At 34.9% G+C, this 16507-nt stretch overlaps 1 long non-coding RNA gene across 2 annotated transcripts in view; it reads left to right on the top strand.

The window, feature by feature from the left end:
- The window catches only part of LOC106025329 (uncharacterized), a 172987-nt gene that overhangs the window by 67937 nt on the left and 88543 nt on the right, over window positions 1–16507 (top strand). For both annotated transcript variants that reach the window (XR_010039268.1, XR_010039269.1), the window contains exon 2: window positions 963–1030. This is a non-coding gene — a long non-coding RNA (uncharacterized LOC106025329). The remainder of the gene's footprint in view (window positions 1–962; window positions 1031–16507) is intronic.

The raw sequence follows: 16507 nt of genomic DNA, 5'->3' as shown, positions 1-16507 counted from the left end.
AACCAAGCAAAATAAAACAGAATAAAGCCAATTAGAACAAACCAGTGTAAGTGACAGAGGACTTATCAACAATGGTTCCCACAATGCCTTTTGTTGTCTTCAAAATAGCTGGAGATACATTCAAACATGGTAAAAATCAAACAAAACAGAACAGAATAGAACCAACAAAAACAAACAATGAATGTAATAAAGGACTTCAAAACAAGACAATATTAAATCCAAAATTGCTACCATAATATGTCTTGCTATCTTTGAAATAGCTGGCCATACCATCGTATATAACAAAATCAAAGAAAACAAAATAATAAAACCCAACCCAACAAAACAATAAAAATCATACAGGACTTCAAAACAAGATAATAGGGAATTAACAATAGTTGCCACCTTCAAAAAGAGATCCCCCATAGATGCCATACTGTGTACCATTATCCTCTGAATAGGTAATCAAACAGCTGTCCCTAGACCTGCAAAGTGAGAGAACTACCAAACACTACAAGCATCAAATTGCATTTCACCTCAATAGCTATCATCATAGCCTGTGTTTCTGCAGATCAGCTGGTTGCTTATGGGATGGGGACTTGGCTCTTCTTGTTTCCCAGCCTGTGCACCAGGGGCTTGGGTCTGCTCTCCCCCTGGTGGCTTGTGCATAGTACTGATTCACAAGGAGGGCTTGCTTCTTGGTGACTACTTGTTCTCTTCCTCTACAGTCCACAAATGGCACTGATTCATGGGAAAAGGCTGAGGTTTGGCTGTCCCATGGTGGCCCACACATGGTATCCATTTGTAGGGAGGGCTTACTTCTTGGTGACTTCTTGTTCTCTTCCCCCACAGTCATGAATGGCACTAACTCATGAGAAAAGGCTGGGGTCTGGCTGTCCTCCTGGTGGCCTGCACATGGTGCTGATTCTCAGGGAAAGCTTGCTTCTGGCTTTTTGGTGACTTCTTGTTTGCTTCCTCCACAGTCCGCAAGTGGTGCTGACTCATGGGAAAAGGCTGGGTCTGGCTGTTCACCATGATGATGTGGCACAAAGTGAGTAGGAAAGCTTTTTAGAGAGGTAAAGGGAGGGGTGGCTTCACAGAGGAGATGATATTTACATTGAGTTCTGTAGGAGAGACAGAAATCAGCCATGCAAAGACCTTGGGAAGGAGATGACAAGGCGGGGCGGGGTGGGGAAACCAGATGTGAACATCCCAACATAATAACAACATAATAAAATCTCCAACTTCCAAAGGCCACCTTCTACTATGCACCCATAATTTCCTGTGTTTTTTTTTTTTTTTTTTTTTGTCTTTTTCATTTTTATCGGTACCGGGGACCGAACTCACGACCGCCTGCCTGCAAGGCAGGTGCTTATGCCGCTGAGCTAAATCCCCAGCCCCAATTTCCTGTGTTTTGATAAGAAAAATCTCTTCCAGGTTTTTTTTTTTTTTGAAGAGACTGTAGTATATAAGGAAGGCCAACTTCTAACAGGATTGTTTCAGTATACAGAAAAACTGAGCAGAAAGTACAGAGGTTTTCTATGTAACCACTCCAACATGTGCGGCTTCACCCATTAACAACAACCCATACCAGGATGGTACATTTCTTACAGTTGACAAACCTATATTGATACATAATTATCATTCAGAGTTCACAATTTTCATCCAAGTTCACTCTTGGTGTTGAACATTCTGTGAGTTTGGACAAATGCATGACATATCCATTTTAAAGAGTCATACCGAGTAATTTCACTATTCTGTAAATATTTTGGTTACTTTCAAGTACAGGCAAGCCTCACAAATGTCATTTACATAGCAAAAGAAGAACAAAGAAAAGTGGCTAGTACAACTTTCTCCTTTTTTCTTTCTTTAAGATCATAAAAGTCTTTGACACGTGGAAGGCAGGCTTTTATTAACTAGGCATTTGTATCATAAACAGGATTCCCAGAGAAGTTGGAAAGTCCCAGAATTCTGAGTCATTGATGCTTGAATAGATGTTTTGTAAGGCCAAGTATTTGCTTTCACAAATAAAGCATTGATGAACTAAACAGTTGCTTGAAATGAACCAGGAAAGTTTTGTGATGTGCACTTGGCTTTCAGAAGATGGTGCCATGATCTAAAACAATTTCCCTCTTTTTAATCTGTACTCCATAAACAAAACAAAAACCAAAAAAATTCTTTTTTGGCCAACACTCTTTGTTAATATCTTGTGTGAAGGAGTCCTGTTTCTGCAAACAGAAAAACAGGAGGTACAGTTTCACTTAGAAAAGTTGGATGTTGAAAAATCTTGATGTACACTAGATAGCAACCTTTGGTTTGTGTGCTGCAGTAGTGTCTTCTCTCATGATGTGAGTTAGAAGAAAAGAAGGAAGAATTCTGTTTGTGAAAAATGGTTTTGTCAGGAGGCAGATAAATATGGTTTATTTCCTGATTTGGGCTGTTGGCAACACAGCTGGGATGTTTTAATAAATTGTAGCACTTCAATAATAGGAAGGTGTAGAAATAGAACTGGAAAAAGATCAGAGAGGGACACAGCATCAGATGTTTGATGCTCTAGGATCTTATTTATATTTATGAGAACTAAATACCTTATGTGGACTTTGATTTAACAACAATAAATGGTGGGAAATACTAGCTATCTGTGGATGCTTAAACAGATGTAATTCAGAAAAGGAGAATACTTTAGCTTGATCCAAAGAGCTGGAGTTGGTTGAGGACCCCAGTTGGTAGAAATTATGGAACTGGAAGAGCTTCCTTGTGGAAATAAGGTCATTTATATTTAAATAGACATGTTATGGGCTTATATAAGCCCTTCCTCCTCGTCTTCCTCCTGTTTCTCACTCAAGCTGTCCTTTTGGGCAAGGAAGTTTGTTCTGAGGATTGGATATAGCTTCCTGTATCAGAAGAGGGAAAAACAAAAAGATTCATGATTGGAACACACGGGCTTAGTTTATTTAGTGCTTGGGCATTTTCAGGACATTTCTGTTGTTCAGTAGAATCGATTCATTCCTTGCCCTTGAATCTGAAGGTCTTAGAGTTGGGTCTTAAGGTCTATCTTCTTCTCACTTGGTACAGAACATGTATGAAAGAAGTGTTGACTGATGGTTACTCAGACGCTTGTTTGAACACTTTTGGTAAATGGGCATGTCGGTTCTTTGTGAATGAGCTCACTCTTTGGTATTTACTGAAGTTCAGTCCAATATGGATAGTCATGGAAGTACAATGTAATCAAGTGATAGATTTTGTAAACTATTGCTTGCATCTTACTCTCAGTGACTGTGGTAGAATTGCTTCAGGAGAGCTGGCATCAGTGTTATTTAAGCTTCAGGTAATGCCCGTGGGAAGTTGAGGTTGAGAATACTGGCTCTGGGCATTGGGAAATGCTTTTGCATTCTGACAGAAGTCAAGTCTCCCTGAACTGCCGCCTATTCAGGATCGTTCTGTCTTCTGGAGCTAAGTCCATCTATCTCCTCCTTTATAGGACAGCCTATTAAATATATGGAGATGGCAGCCTACTACTCTAAGACTTCCTCTTGTCCAGATGAAGTCATGTGTTTTCTTAAAAGTCATTATGATGATGGACTTTTATTTTCCTTATCATCTTGATGATCATCCACATTGTCAGGGTACCACTGACAGTGTCTCTGTCTTCCTGCTTTTGTTTATCTTTTGTAAGATAAATGTCAGCCAGATATCTCTAATTTTCCTCTACTAAAAGCGTACAGCTTAGTTAGGGAGGTAAGCATGAGAATAACTAAAGCTGTCCATCTTACAATTTCAAACTTGATTTTCAGTGTCCAAAAGCAGGACTTACATTTATCCTTACTAGATTTCATGTTATTGGGTTTAACCTAGCTGTCTTTAGAAAGTGTTGGTAAGTGCTATATTGTGTATTTGGCATGTCTTCCAAAAGGCCTATGTGTTTAAGACTTGGTCTTCAGCTGTGGCATTATTAGGAGGTTAGAGAACCTTTAAAAAGCAGACTACTCATGAGCCTACAGAATAAAATATCCCAACCCCTTCCCCCATTAGCAAATGGGAGCGAGAGATCTGAGCAGCTCTTGGGAGATTGACCATATGCAATATAGCAAATAAGGGGGATTTCTTTCTACCATTTCTTTGAAGGCAAATATTGTTATCACCGTTTTGCTTTGTTCTGATTAATGGTATTGATATATTCAATATTCTGTTTTGATAAATTCCATAATGTTCTATATTTCATTTGATTTTGTTATACCTGATTGAAAGAACAACTATTGTGAAGATAATGAGATATACTATGGTACCTATTGCTGTTATCCCGGTAACCTACTGTGAAGTTCTGTACCAATTTCACTGCATTCTCAATTGGCTTTGTCCTGTCTTGTTCTGTTGTATTTTACTACCTTCAAAATAATTAAAAAATTTTTTAAAAAGCAGGCCACAGTTGGAAGAGAATAGACCATTGGGATTATGCCCTCGAAAGGAGTTTTGAGATCTTACCCCTTCTTGTCTCCTTTTTATTTCTTGCACCTGTGAGTTGAATAGCTTCCTTTGGTATGTGCTCCTTGCCATGATACACTGCATTGCCACAATCCCAAAGACACCCAAAGACAATGGGGCTGGAGAACCATGGACTGAAACCTATGCAAAATAATGAGGAGAAATAATCCTCTTATTAAGTTGGTTATTTTAAGTACCTTGTCACAGTGATGGAAAACTGACTAATATAGTAAGTATACCTTCCTGGTAAGGTATCTTTATAACTTTGTCTATATTATATAAAACAGTAACTATAATAACCTTTCTTTATTGACTATGAGCACTTTGTTGACTGTAAACATCACCTAATTGGATTGAGAGAGACAGAGACAGGGCCCTAACCTATGGAAGAATTAAATTGAAAAGTTTACAAGATTACCAGTTTAGTATTACAGACAAGGAAGGATACTCAGGGGCAGAAGCAAGATACCAGAGAGTGCAACTAGAAATTACACTGGAGAAAACTGGGTTCTAGAAAGAAATTTATAACATCTGTGCTGGTTTTCAGAATTGCTCTGGACCAGTGCCGATGGTGTGCCTCCTTTTCCTTCCTTCAGAATGGGAGTGTGGTAATCCACATTTTGTCTACTTTTGTATGTGTAGTGTGTATATGTGTGTAGATAATTTGTCTGTTCAATTTGTAGTATTCAGATGGTGATGAACAGTAAGTGTGCTTTACCCAAAGTGTCACATACAGGGAACCTTATTTTTCCTTGGACATGATCTAGAGAGATAAGATCCTGGGAGGTCTTAGTATGGTTTGCCTGTGCATGCATGAGGGTTATCAATAATTTGTGTCCAGAAGCAGATTGGACCTGGGCTTTGTTACTACTTGAACAATATGTAGTATAATATAAAAGCTTCAGGCTTAATAAACTGGCAGCTTCTATTTTCTGTCTCTTTAAAGGCTTAGTTTTGCAATCCAACCACCATGATGAGAGGAAGCCCAAAATATATAGTGAGGCACTTATGGGGAGAATCAGACAACTAGAACAAACTGTCTAGGAAGTGATCTTTTAACTCTAGTTGAGCTACCTTAGCTTATACTAGTAGAGCTGGCCCTGTCAAGCCCTGCTCAAAATCTAGTTTGTATTCATAGTAAATCACTGTTATTGTTTTATGCTACGAAGTTTGGAGTGATTTGTTTTGAAGCTATAGATAATGATACACCAGCATTGTGCTAGTGACTTTTCATATATATATATATCATTATTTAATCCTCCAGATGATGCAAAGACATGAGCATTGTTTTCTTCTTCTGATGGATGAGGGAAGTGAGGCCCAAAGAGTTTAAATAACATGTCCAAGATCATGGAAATGGTAAATGGCAATAATGGAGTTGAAACTGGGCAACATACCATCTTTGTTAAATCTCTAAAATATTGAATAGGATGGGGCCAAGGACAGTAGAGTGGCGTGGCCATTTAACAAATACTTTTATAGGGCATTTTTTTGTGGAGAGAAAAAGGAAACACGATTTGCTAAAAAGATAGAGAAAGGGATGCAGATATGAAAGCAAAAAAAATACAGTTCATATGATGGGTGTTAAAACAATTGTATATTGTATTCTATGACAGTCAGAGTGAAGGAACACAATGAGAACTCCAGGTCTTTCCCTGTAGACCTTTTATTTGTAGAGAGAAACCATACATGACTTGATAAAAAAGATAGTATACTATAATTATTCTATGATTTGCCTTTTTCTATCATATGTATCATATATATATATGTATTTATGCTCAATATTTTAAATTGAGGACCAAAATTTATTAAACCTCTCTCCTATTAGATGTTATTTTTTTGCTATTGAATCCAGTATTACATTAGCTACCTTTATACACAGCACACATACATGTGCATATTTCTTTAGAAATTGCTATTTAGAAGTTATTTTGGTTATTTTAAAAACTTATTGCCAGTAAAATTACTACTTGGATTTTACCAAGAATGCATGAAAAAACTAAGCACTGTAAGATTCTTATGAAAACACTACTTTATATTAGTCTAAATTTATTCTATAGTAATTGGAAAATATTCTTGTTTTAATTATCAATTTCTTATTGTCAGATCATTTTATTACTTTGATCATATACACCAAAATCATATATATGATATATGTATATGGTACACTATAAACATGTTTTTCTGCTTTAAAAAAATTTTTTTCTAGTGAGTTTGCATGAGTTCTTTTAGTATTTTAGATATCATTCCTGTTTATTGTTGCAAAGATTGTCCCCAAGACTATTTGTATTTTGATTTTGCTTAACTTTTTTAAAATGGCAGCTTTAAATTTTCATGAGAACGTACCCTTCATTGTTTTCTTTAGGAGTATCTAGTTTTGACTTGATTAAAACCACTTCACTTATAGACCATAAAACTCTCTCTGGATTTCCTCTTACTTATAATGTACTTATAATTATAACTTACAATTTTTTTTTGTTTTTTTTTTTAGTACCAGAGATCAAACTCATGACCTCACTCTTGTGAGGCAGGCACTTGTACTCCTGAGCTAAATCTCCAGCCCCAATCACTTACAATTTAAAAAATATTGCTCTTCAATTCCTGTAGAATTTGTTTCGGTGTATGTTATAGGAGAGGGAGATATAACTTAATTTCTCTTAATAAATATACTGTTGTTAAAATACCATTTAGTGATCTATGCTTTCTCTACTGAATTTAAGTTTTATTAAAATGAAATATATAGCTGGGGCTATTTGTAGACTCATTTTATTGATTTGTCTATTCCTGTTCTGATGGTAAATTTCTTACTACCAATGGAGGTTTGAGATATGTACTGATATTTATTAGGAGTTACTTTTAAATTTTCAAAACATTTGACTGCACATAGTATTTTCTCTTCTTGATGAACTCGGAAATCATCCTGCCAGCTCCATAAAAAACTGTTGGATCTTACTTCAGATGGCACTGAATTTATAAAATAATTTGAGAACTAGTTTCTTTACAATTTTAAATTTTCTCATCCAAAATGAGATTTGTATTATTGAAAGACTATATCACTGTATTTTATAATAGAAAATTTTAATCCTTGCTGTCTATATTAATAATTGGATCTCCCTGAGAGACTGATTTAGTTTTGTAGTGTTTCCAATATATAAAAAAAATTAAGTCAAACACATTTTACATTACAGTTACTCTAAGGTCTATTATGTACCTATTTATTCTTGTTATTAATCATATTCCTAAAAATATCAACAGTATGAATCCTAGCTTATGCCATGTAGATTATATCAGGTGATTAAAGAACTAAATATAAAAAACTGTAAAAGTGTTTTAAGAAAATATGAGAAGTATTTAATTTGTTATTTATTATGTGTAAGTAACCTATTGATTTTGTATCTGAACTTACTAGTTTTAATAGTGTATCTGTCACTTCCTTGGAGTAATAATTTTTGTCTAAGTAGAAAAATGTTAATCTGTTTTATTTATAGTTTACATCCCATTTCTTTGATTTTTCTATCTTTTTAGATTGGAGTGATAGCTGTGATAGTGTGTATAGTACTGTTCTTGACCTTAATAGAAACTGTCTATATAAAGAATAATGTTATCTGTATACATCCTAAAGGCATGTTTGTGCATTTTCAGACAAATATGTAATTTAAGATTTATCATTTGCTTTAGGGAAAAGAAGTGCCAATAATGTATTTAGATTTGCTACTTTATTTTAAGGAGTGAGAACTCTTATTTTTTGAATATTTATAAGTATTATTGATATGTTTTCTATTTCTAATGTCAGTTTTGATTAATTAATGTTTTTTATAAAACTGCACTTGTTAAGATGGTCAAGTTTACATTTATTTATTTTACATTTTTATTTATACAATTGTATTATTGAATAAAAATTGATATTTAGAGAAATGTCTTTTTCTCATTTCTATCTCCACTACTCTTTGGAGTCAGTGCATGTTTATTTTTATTTCATGCACCAAACGAAACCAAAACCTTGACTGTTTTCACCTTATCCTCTCTATTCTGGAGAGGATACCCGCAGTGTCCACCACCTCTCATGTTGAGATCTTCTGGGATTTAAATTGCAGATTTTTGCTATCATTTTAAAATTTATGTCCATGCTATGGTTTATTGATTTTTCTGCTTATTGTTTGTTCTTTGGTTCCACATCTGTTCTTTTTGGAGTGAATTTCTCTTTTTGCTTGATTAGGTCTATTAGAGAAGGTTTGTTTGTGAAGGGTTAACTTTCAAAATATTTGAATATCTGAAAATGCCTCTCATATTTTTTCTTTTGAGTATTATTTAGACAGGAGTCACATTCTAGATTCAAATTTGTTCCTTCTCAGAACTTTTTTTTTATTTAAAGAGAAAAAAGAAAGGACATAAAAAAAGCAGTAAAAGGGTACAAATAATACAGTATTTCAAGAAAAAAAATATACAGTAAGAAATCACAAGTTAATAGGTTACATATTATCTTCCCAGGAACATTTGTCCAAATTACAAAATTAAAGCATATAAAGTGGGCATTCATACAGTGAAATTGGAGACAGTTCCGTTCAATGATGCAACAAAAGCTCAGTAATATGGTTTTCCATCTTACACACTCGAACATACCTGCAGTTATATCCCTTAGTCCGCCTTCCTTTCCTCTCTTTTTTACAATAACAATTAGACTTTTTAGGTTTTATTACTCCCACAGTTCTTATTACTTTTTTTGAAAAGAATAAAACCAAATGTGACTAAGCAAAACAGAGTCAGAACAGAAGGGTGAGCATAGCACATGATGCAAAAATAGAATACCCGGTGATCAAAAGTGGCTACCATTGTGCCTCTTGCTATTTTTAAATTGAGTTGTCTATATCATCAGGTATAACAGAATTGATCAAAACAGTACAGAACAAGACCAATAAAACCTACACTGAAAACCTTGCAGGACTTCAAAAAAAGGATAATAGTCAAACCATAATGGGCATCATAGTATAACTTATTGCCTTCCAAGTGGTTGCCTATACCCTCAAACTTGATACTGTCAAACAAAATAGAATATAGAATAATCAGACAGAACAAGATGGGGAGAGCAATACTGGGGTTCAACTCAAGTTAATAGGGAAACCAAGAAAGTTACTATAATATGTCCCGCTATTTTTAATTTAGTTTTCCCTTAATTAAAAAAATGAGAGAAAATAGATTAATTTAAAAAAGGGAGGGGGGAGATTCAGATAAGAGAGGACATTGTAACAGAACAACGCAGGGCAGAACCGAACCATTCAAGCATCATTGTGTTTCACCACCAGATAATCTAACATGATAGTAGTTGCCATAGTGCCTCTTTCCATGAATTATTTGAGTGTAACTTCGTGTGCTATAACATCAAGCATATCAAGACAGTGTGAAAGCATTCAAGAGAATGCAAAAATTACAGGGTATTTAGAACCAGCTAATAGAAAACGAACAATGGTTTCTTTATTATCTCTTTGCCTATAAAGAATTTTGTTTATACTATAGCATATAGTGAAATATAGTAAGATACAACATGTTAAAACCAGTGGAAAAAAGGTGTACCACAGCTTGATGGGACTTCAAAACAAGATGATATTAAATCAGCACTAGCTTTTATGTTGTGTTGTTTTCTTCAAAATAGCTATTTGTACTATCATAGATACTAAAATCGAACAACCCAGGTTAAAAACATTGCCGTTAATGAGTGAAAACATTATATGGCTTCAAACCAATATGATTGGGAATCGTGATTATCACATACTTTTATGTATTCTTATCATTTCTTACACGAGGAAAACTATTTGGTATTTATACATGTGAGCTTGATTTATTTCACTTATGAGTATGATCTCAAGCTGCGTCCATTTATTTATAAATGTCTCAATGTGATCATTCTTTATAGCTGAGTAGTACCCCATTGTATAAAAATATCACAACTTTTTTTATCCATTCTTCAGTTGATGGACACTTAGGTTGTTTCCAAGATCTGGCTATTACAAATTGTGCTGCTATAAACATGGGTGCACATATATCACTGTGGTATGATGCTTTCAGTTCTTCTGGAAATATGCCTAGAAGTGGTATAGCTGGGTCAAATGGGGCTTCCAGTCCCAGTTTTCTGAGAAATCTCCAGTCTGACCTCTACAATGGTTGTACAGTCTACACTCCCACCAACAGTGCAGGAGAGTTCCTTTTCCCCCACAGCCTCTCCAGCATTTGTTGTTGGTGGTTTTCTTGATCCTAGCCATTCTTTCAGGAGTGAGATGAAATCTCAGTGTGGTTTTAATTTGCATTTATCTAATGACTAATGATGATGAACATTTTTCATGTATTTATTTGCCATTTGTATTTCTTCCTCTGAGAAGTGTGTATTCATCTCAGATGCCTACTTTTGGACTGGGTCTTTGAATTTTGGGGGTCTGATTTTTTTAGATTCTTTATATGTTTTAGACAGTAGTCCTTTGTCTTAGGGGCAGTTCACTAAGATTTTTTTCCCAGTTTGTGGGTTTTCTTTTCACTATGCTGGGGATTTCTTTTGATGTGCAAAAACTTTTTAATAAGAGGTGATCCCAGTTTTTGATTCTGGGAAGTATTTCCTGTGTGGTTTGAGTCCTATTCATTAATTCTCTACCTACTCCTATATCTTCAAGGTTTTTACCCAATTTGTCTTCCAATAGATTTAGTGTTTCTGTTTTAATATTTAGATCTTTGATCCATTTAGATTTTTTTTTTCTTATTTTTTTTTTTTATTTAAGAGGAAAAAGAGAAAAACACAAAACAAAACAAAGCAGTGTAAGGTTACATATAATACAGAACTACAAAAAAAAGCATAACAGTAAGAAATCACCTGTTAATAGATTACATATTATCATCTTGGAAATAGTTGCTCAAATCACAGTATCAAAGAATACAAAGTAGACATTCAAACAGAGAGACTACAAACAGCTGTGTTCAATGATCCAAAAACATTAATATAGTCAGCTATTCAACATCCCTATACACACTTGCTGTTATATCCGTTAGAGCTCTTTTTTCCCCTTCCTCTCTTTTTACAACAAAATTTACACATTTTAGATTTTATTACTCCTTAGTTCTTATTACTTTTTTGGGGGGGGAGAATAAAGTCAAATATGGCAGAACAAAGCTGTCAGTGAAAACCAAGGATAGACTTAGCACATGATGTAGAACAGAGTATACGGTTATTAACAATAGTTATCAACGTTGTCTCTTGTTTCCTTAAAAAGATTTGTCTATCTCATTAGATATTATAAAGTTGGACAAAACAGTAGAGAACAAGACCAATAAAACTTAGACATTGTAAACATTACAGGACTTCCAAAGGAGACAATAGTCAAACCAGAATGGGCATCTTAGTGAATCTTACTGCCTTCAAAGTAGTTGCCTATACCCTCGGACCTGATACTATCCCACAGAATGGAACAGAGTCTAATCAGTCAAAACAAGATCGTGGGAGCATTACAGGACTTCAAAACAAGTTAATAGGAAATCGAAAAGAGTTACTATTATATATCCTAATTTTTTAAATTTTTCCCTTAATTAAAATAAACATAAGAAATAACTAAATAATTTTTTTAAAGAATAATAGTTACCATAGTGTCTGTCTTTTTCCTTGAGATATTTGGATAAAACTTCATATACTATAGCTTCAAATATTTCCATATCAAGAAGCCCGGAATAAAGCCTTTCTAATTAATAAGTGAAAATTTTATAAGGCTTCAAGGCCACATAATGGGGAATCATGATTGCCACATATTTTCATATATTTGAATCATTACTTACATTAGGGAAACTATTCGGTATTCATACATGCGAGATTGATTTATTTCACTTATGAGTATGGTCTCAAGCTGCGCCCATTTATTGATAAATATCTCAATGTGATCCTTCTTTATAGCTGAATAATATTCCATTGTATAGAAATACCACAACTTTTTTATCCATTCCTCAGTTGATGGACACTTGGGTTGTTTCCAAGATCTGGCGATTACAAATTGTGCTGCTATAAACATAGGTGCACATAAATCACTGTGGTATGATGCTTTCAGTTCTTCTGGGAATATGCCTAGAAGTGGAATAGCTGGAATAAATGGGATTTCCAATCCCAACTTTTTGAGAAACCTCCAGACAGACCTCCACAAAGGCTGTACCAGTCTACACTCCCACCAACAGTGCAGGAGAGTTCCTTTTTCCCCACAGCATCTCCAGCATTTGTTGTTGTTGGTTTTCTTGATCCTGGCCATTCTTTCAGGAGTGAGATGGAATCTCAGTGTGGTTTTAATTTGCATTTCTCTGATGACCAATGATGATGAGCATGTTTTCATATATTTATTTGCCATTTGCATTTCTTCATCTGAGAATTGCGTATTCATCTCAGATGCCCATTTTGGGATTGGATCTTTGAATTTTGGAGGTCTGAGTTTTTTTAATTCTTTATATGTTTTAGACAAGAGTCCCTTGTCTGAGAGAGAGTTCACTAAAATCTTTTCCCAGTTTGTGGGTTTTCTTTTCACTATGCTGGAGATTTCTTTTGACATGCAGAAACTTTTTAATAAGATGTGGTCCCAGTTATTGATTCTGGGAAGTGTTTCCCGTGCGGTTTGAGTCCTGTTCATGAATTCTCTACCTACTCCTATGTCTCCAAGGTTTCTACCCACTTTGTCTTCCAATAGATTTAGTGTTTCTGTTTTAATATTCAGATCTTTGACCCATTTAGATTTTAATTTAGTACATGGTGATAGACATGGGTCTAGCTTTAGTTTTCGGCAAATGGAGAGCCAGTTTTTCCAGCACCATTTATTAAAGAGACTGTCGTTCTTCCAGTGAACCTGCTTGGCTCCTTTATCAAAGATAAGGTGGTTGAGTGTGTTTGTAGTTGTGGTTGTATCTTCTAATCTATTCCATTGATCTTCGCCTCTATTTTGATTCCAATACCATGTTGATTTTACTACTGTTGCTTTGTAGTATAATTTCAAGTCAGGGATTGTGATGCCTCCTGCTTTGCCTTTGCTGCTTAGAATTGCCTTTGCGATTCTAGGTCTCTTCTGGTTCCAGATGAAATTTAGGAGTGATTTCTCTAGATCTATAAGGTATGTTGATGGTATTTCTATTGGGATTGCATTGAATCTGTATAAGAGTTTTGGGAGAATGGCCATCTTCACAATGTTTGTTCTTCCTATCCATGAGCAAGGGATGTCTTTCCATTTTCTGAGATCATCTTCAATTTCCTTTTTCAGTGTATTATAGTTTTCACTGTATAAGTCTTTCACTTCTTTCGTAAGAGTAATTCCTAAATATTTCATTTTTTTGCTTGCTAATGTGAATAGTCCAGTTTCTCTTATTTCCCTCTCTGTAATTTTGTTGTTCGTGTATAGGAATGCTATTGATTTCTGAGTATTGATTTTGTATCCAGCCACATTACTGAATTTATTTATTGTATCTAAGAGTATTTCAATGGAGTTTAGGGGGTCTTCTATGTAGAGTATCATGTCATCTGCAAACAATGATAACTTAACTTCTTCTTTTCCTATCTTTACCCCTTTTATTTCTCTTTCTTGCCTAATTGCTCTGGCTAGTACTTCCAGTACTATATTAAATAGGAGTGGTGATAAAGGACATCCTTGTCTTGTGCCTGATTTTAAAGTAAAGGCTTTCAATTTTTGGCCATTTAGAATGATGCTGGCTGTTGGTTTGTCATAAATGGCCTTTATTATATTGAGGTAAAGACCATCTATTCCAATTTTCTGTAGAGTTTTTATCATGAATAAATGTTGGACCTTATTGAAGGCTTTTTCTGCATCTATAGAAATGATCATGTGATTCTTATTTTTGGCTTTATTGATATGGTGGATTACATTTATTGATTTGCGTATGTTGAACCATCCTTGCATTCCTGGGATGAATCCCACTTGGTCATGGTGTATAATCTTCTTGATGATTTGCTGGATCCTATTTGCCAATATTTTATTGAGGATTTTTGCATCTGTGTTCATTAGGGAGATCGGTCTATAGTTCTCTTTTTTAGTTGGGTCTTTCTCAGGTTTTGGTACTAGAGTAATATTTGCTTCCAGGAACGACTTAGGAAGGATTGCTTCCCTTTCAATTTCATTGAACAGTTTGAAGAGTGTCGGCATTAGGTCTTCTTTGTATTTCTTGTAGAATTCTGCAGTGAATCCATCTGGGCCTGGGCTCTTCTTGGTGGGTAAGGACTTAATTACATTTTCAATTTCAGTAACAGAGATTGGGTTATTCAACAGTTTTACATCCTCTTGATCTAGCTTTGGCAATTCATATGCTTCTAAGAATCTGTCTATTTCTTCTGTGTTATCAAACTTTTGAGAGTAGAGGTTTTCGAAGTAGGTGTTGATGATCTTCTGTATTTCTATTGGGTCTGTAGTGATTTCTCCTTTTTCATTTCTTATTGCATGAATTTGAGCTTTTTCTTCCCTTTTTTTAATAAGGTTGGCTAGGGGCTTATCGATTTTATTTATTCTTTCAAAGAACCAACTCTTTGATTTGTTGATTCTTTGGATTGTTTTCTTAGTCTCTATTGCATTGATTTCTGCTCTGATTTTTATAATTTCCTCTCTTCTTTTGGCTTTGGGCTTGACTTGCTCTTCTTTTTCTAGCTGTTTGAGGTGTAGCATCAAGTTATTTATTTGTATTCGCTCTGTTTTCCTGATGTGGGAACTCAGTGCAATAAATTTTCCTCTCAGGACGGCTTTCATTGCATCCCACAGGTTCCGGTAAGTTGTATCTGTATTTTCATTTTCTTTTAGGTATTGTTTGATTTCTTCTTTAATTTCCTCTGTGACCCACTGATTACTCAAGAGTGTGTTATTCAGTTTCCATGTGTTTGTGGGATTTTTGCAGTATCTTTTATCATTAATTTCTAATTTCAGAGCGCTATGATCCGATAACATGCAAGGGATGATTTCAGCTCTTTTGCACTTGTTTAAATATGTTCTGTGAGCTAATATATGGTCTATTTTAGAAAATGATCCATGTACTGCTGAGAAGAATGTGTATTCTGATGTTGTTGGGTGGAACATCCTGTATATGTCTATCAAACCCATTTGTTCACAGGTATGATTCAGTTCTGTTATTTCTTTGCTCATTTTCTGTCTGGTTGATCTGTCCCTTGGTGTCAATGGCGTATTAAGGTCTCCTGTTACAATTGTGTTACTGATAATTTGAGTTTTCATTTCTGTTAATAATTGTTTTATATAACTTGGTGCTCTGGAGTTTGGTGCGTATATATTTAAGATAGTTATCTCTTCCTCTTGAAGTTTTCCCCTTACAAGTATGTAGTGACCTTCTTTGTCCTTTATGGTCATTGTTGGTTTAAAGTTCACGTTGTCTGCAAACAGAATGGCTACTCCTGCCTTTTTCTGGATTCCTGCTGCATGAAGAATTGTTTTCCATCCTTTGACTTTCAGTCTGTGAGTATCCTTCTGGGTTAGATGGGTTTCCTGTAAACAGCATATGGTTGGATTTTGTTTCTTGATCCATTCTGCTAGTCTGTTTCTTTTGATTGGTGCATTGAGACCATTTACATTAATGGTTATTACTGTTAAATGCTGGTTAATTGTAGGAATGTTATCTCTCTGCTGTTGCATCTTTATCTTTCTGTTCTGTTTAATTATTTGCTTTGCTTAGTGGTTTTTTCCTTTGTGTATCTAAACTGTCTTTCAATATTTTTTGCAGGGTCGGTTTGGTGTTCATGAAGTTCTTCAGCTGTTCTTTGTCATGGAAGTATCGTATTGCACCATCTATTTTGAATGATAGTTTTGCAGGATATATCAGTCTTGGTTGGAAATCATTTTGCTTTAGGATCTGGAATATTTCACTCCATGCTCTTCTTGACTTTATCGTTTGTGCTGAGAAGTCTGCTGTGATTCTGATAGGTTTTCCTTTATAAGTGATCTGTCTTTTCTCTCTGACAGCTTTTAGTAATCTATTCTTGTGTTGGATTTCTGGGATGGTGATTATTATATGTCTGGGTGTAGTTTTATTTTTGTTA

Source organism: Cavia porcellus, unplaced genomic scaffold (genome assembly GCF_034190915.1).
Source record: "Cavia porcellus strain 051 isolate PalLab524CR breed Dunkin Hartley unplaced genomic scaffold, mCavPor4.1 scaffold_15, whole genome shotgun sequence".
Taxonomy (NCBI): domain Eukaryota; kingdom Metazoa; phylum Chordata; class Mammalia; order Rodentia; family Caviidae; genus Cavia; species Cavia porcellus.
Note: the sequence above shows the minus strand (reverse complement) of the source record. Positions and strands in the feature narration are given on the sequence as shown.